Below are 4697 nucleotides of genomic sequence, written 5' to 3'. Positions count from 1 at the left end.
CATCTGTTCGGTATTACATTTGATATTCTCACTGATCATAAGAGTCTCAAATATATATTTTTACCCAGAAGGAATTTAATCTCTGACAGAGGAGATGGATGGAGTTCCTGAAGGATTGTGACTGTACGATTGACTATCACCCGGGGAAAACTAATATGTTGCCGATACGCTTAGTAGGAAGTCCGGAGGGACTTTAGCTTACCACCGAGTTGTGGTCACAGACTTGATTTAAGATTTCTTCGATTTGGGCCTTGAGGGATAAGGACAGACAGAGCAGGGTACTCTGGTTACCATGGTTGCTCAGTCGTTGATCAGGACAAGGATACGAGAGCCATAGGCTGCTGATCAGTATTTGCAGTTTATTTACAGTCAGATAGCTTCCGGGCAGCAGACTGAGTTCACACGAGACGAGGAGGGTGTTATACACTACCGAGGCAGACTTTGCGTGCTTCAGTCTCATCCGGTCTTATAGGAGTTACTTCCGGAGGCTCATCACTCATGATTTGCTGTCCACCCAGGCGGTACCCGTATGTACCAAGATTTGAGATGTTTCAATTGGTGGAACGACATGAAGGACGACATGAAAGAAGACATCGCGGATTTTGTAGCTAGATGTCTTGTCTGTCAGCAAATGAAGGTCGAGCACCAGAGACCTGCCGGCTTACTTCAGCATATTCCTAATCTTGAGTGGAAATGAGAACACATTACTATGGACTTTGTGGTAGGTTTGCCGAGGACACGACGAGACCATGACGCGATTTGGGTAATCGTTGATCGATTAACCAAATCCGCGTACTCGTTAGCGATCCGGAAGACAGATTTCTTGGATCGATTGGTAGATCTGTTTTGTCGGGAGATTATCAGATCACGTGGTATTCCGTTGACTATTATTTCGGATAAAGACCCCGGGTTCACGTCTCATTTTTGACAGAGACTGCAGCAGACCTTGGGCACGCAGCTCTGTTTCAGTACAACTTTCCATCCGCAGACAGATGGACCGTTAGAGCGGACCTTTCAGACTCTAGAGGACTTGCTGAGGTCTTGTGTATTGGATTTTTGGAGGCAGTTGGGAGGACCATTTGCCATTGGTAGAGTTCGCCTACAACAATGGTTTGCATTCGACTATCCAAATGACACCGGTGAAGTGTTGTATGGTAGACCTTGTCGGACACCCACCCTCTGGATGAAGTTGGGAAGGCCCAGTTGTTGGGACCTCATAGAGCCTAGCATGAGGCAGAGTTGGTCCGTACTATTAGACAAAGGATGTCAGAGACATAAGACTGCCAAAAGAGTTATGCTGACCGGAGTCGGAGACTCTTAGAGTTCTCCATTTGCGACCATGTATTTCTGCGAGTTTCACCCACGAAAGGGGTGAAGAGATTGGCCTCAGAGGTAAGCCAGCTCCGCGATACATTGGACCTTTCTAGATCTTGGAGAGGATTGGAGCGGTAGCATACTGGCTAGCACTACCACCGTCCTTGGTAGGCGTGCACGATGTATTCCACGTATCTATGCTGAGTAGATACGTACCTGACCCGACACATGTGCTGACAGATGTCTTAGTTCCAGTTCAGCCTGACATCACTTATGAGGAGATTCCGGTACGGATTCTGAATCGGAAAGAGCGTCAGTTGAAGAACAAGACTGTCCGGTTGGTTAAAGTCGGATGGCAGCATCATTCGGACAAGGAGGCTACTTGGGAGCTCGAGGATACTATCCGAGCTCGATACCCCCATCTTTTCACTTGAGGATGTGATTTAATTTACCGTTCAGCATTTATACTCTTTACCTGTTGTTAGTATTTGCTGATGGTAGATAACGAAATTTGGGGACCAAATTTTTATTAGTGGAGGGAAATGTAAAATATCGAAAATAGGCAAATATTAATAAGGGAATTTTACGGAATTTTTGAAAAATTTTTGGGAAATTTTTCGGAGCTTGTATAGGCGAGTTAACGGGGGATAAAATTTGGGTTCCGAGAAAGCCTGTTTAGGCTACCCTATTTAAGTGAGGAAATGTTTATATTTCCTTTTCTTTTTATATTTCTTTTCTTTATTTCTTTTTCTTCTTTCCTCCGTTTTCTCTTCCTCGCCGAACCCGCGCACCCTCTTCCCTTCTTCTCTCACGCCGAAGCCCTAACTGCCTACGGCAGTTTCTTCTTCTTCTCTTCTTCCAAGCGTCGGCGACGCTTGCGCCAGCGTGCCCTAACCGGTGTCGCGGCAGTTCCACCCCCCCCTCGCGACAAAGAACTCCTCGGCCACTTCTTCTTCTCACTTCTTCTTGCCTCTGCCCGACACCGCCGAACTTCTATTCCTTCTGGTGTTCTTTCCCCGATCCACCGACGCCGGTAGACAATAGCAACGTTGAGAGCCAAAGCCTTCTTCCTCCACGAGCCGATCCTTTGCTGTCCCTGCCCAAACGCCGGCGAAGCGCGAGCCCCACCGGCCGAGTCTTTTCCTCTCTTCTGGCAGAGCAACGCCGATTACCCTTATGCCCTAGTTGGGGTGTACAGCCACCGCTGCTCCTCTGCACAGAGACGCCGTCTTGCCGGCCGAGGTTCATATGTGCCCTAGTTTCGAGCCTTGGATCCTCCTCACTAATTTGTGGTGATCGACTTTTTGGACCAGAGGTCCTTCCTCCCGCGGCTTAGCTTCCACTGTCGTTCGGTCATTTTTCTTTCCCCGCCCACAGGTGAGTGAGGTGAGCAACGTATCCTTGCTATTCCTTCTTATCAGTAGTACTCTTTTGATTTGCATTTGGATTACAGATCCAAGTAGTAACACTAGAACCTGTTGGATTCTTGGCTAGCAACCGTTGATTGGGGCGTTTGATTTGGAAGACAACAGGTCTACAATCTCGGCCACACATCTTGATCCAGCAGCAACGATATTTTGGCGTTGGATCAGTGACCACGACTGTGATTTTTAGGTAAGGTGTAATAATTTGGAATTTCTTAATGTGATTAGGAATTCGGATACGTATTGAGATGATGTGGTCTATGGTTAAGCATTTGCTTAGTTGTAGATCATAAGGGATTGGATTTATGTTGTTGATCATGTATAGGTTGATTAGGATCTTATCCTATTGGTCATTGAGATTTTATTTAGCTATTCGTTGAGTTCTAGCTAAATAAATGTACGTATATTGGTGACACAGGATTTTGACGCGAGACGAGTATCTCGACTACCGATTTGGACTTTTCTATTTGGAGGCGGGTACTTTTGACTTATGTCATTTGATATACATAGTAGTGAATTTAACAAGTTGCATTAATTATGTTACTTATTTGTTTCGGTTAGTCACTACCCAATACCTATTATATGATTGATTGATTGCTTGATTTGCATCTCATGTATACTTTACCTGCTTATACATGTTTATAGGGGTAGTGATATACCATACTTTACCATGTTCAGGACCTAGGTTTTATACCTTCTGCGTACCTTTGATTTGAGTCGATTTGTTGACCTATGGTGCACTTTTATATATACATGGATTCGGTCAGGATATTTTGTGGTTAGTGTCATGCACCATTTGCATGATTGCATGTTGTGCGATAGTCCGCTCCATTATTGTTGAGCACATCGCCAGTTACATGGATCTACACACACCACCACTCATGGGTTAGTGGTCGATTCAGGCAGAGTGCGTTGCAGTTAGGCACCGCTGGTCCGCTCATGGGTAGTGTGACACAACGTGTTATCCGAGGGATTCCTCCCCATCATCGTATACCGGGAGTTAGAGAAGCGCCCCCATTTATGATTTGGGGTAGGAGGATAGGTGTACTCGACAAGATCCCGTCCACTCGGTCACCCATCGTGAGTAGTGACGACAGAGTGCACGTTGTCACACCTTACCCACTCGGCCTCACTTTTGTGTGAGATGGTTGATTGGCGTCAGCAGGACGGATCATTGGCATCATATGCATGATGCATTTATTGCTTGTGTTTGTGTTTAATGCATTTATATGCTGCATATTGTTTGGATACCTATGTTTGACATGCATACAGATTTCCATATCACTTGACTGTTGTCCTTATACCCCGGTCTGGTTAGTACAGATTCTTCTGCTTACTTCAACAGATTTACCTTTATTACATCGAGACCCATTTATAGTTAGTGCTAGGTGTTATTTTCTTACTTTGTATATCAGTTGTACCTGCTGAGTTTTGGACTCACCCCGCCTCCATTGTTGTTATTTTCGTGTTGATGCTGTCAGGAGAGAGTTCCAGTTGCTAGTCCCCTGCAGACCTCGAGGATATTATTGGACTTTTGGTTTTTCTTACATAGACTATGCTAAATTTGTTTTAGATTCTGTTCTTGTTTGATGATACTTGGACATTGTATGGATTTTGTGATGTCGATGGATTTGGTTTTGGATTTGCTTTTACTACATGCCTGCTTAGATGGCAGAAGAGGTAAGTTGGTTTTATTGTCGGATTTTGAGATTTACGAGTGTAGTGGAGTATGGTTGTTTTCGAGTCATGATATTACTGATCTGTGTACTTATATATAAATTGCGTGGATGTATGTGTGGTTGTATTTTATTGTTTTTATTATTCCAGCCGCCTGTGGCTGAGGTATATGAGGATGTAGAAAAGTTTCAGATTATCCACCGTACAGGGGAGATGCTGCCGAAATTTTCTCGGACAGGGACTCCTCTGGGGCGTGACACAAAGTTTTATCCCCCCAGGGTG

This window comes from Zingiber officinale, chromosome 3B (assembly GCF_018446385.1).
Source record: "Zingiber officinale cultivar Zhangliang chromosome 3B, Zo_v1.1, whole genome shotgun sequence".
Taxonomy (NCBI): Eukaryota; Viridiplantae; Streptophyta; class Magnoliopsida; order Zingiberales; family Zingiberaceae; genus Zingiber; species Zingiber officinale.
Note: the sequence above shows the minus strand (reverse complement) of the source record.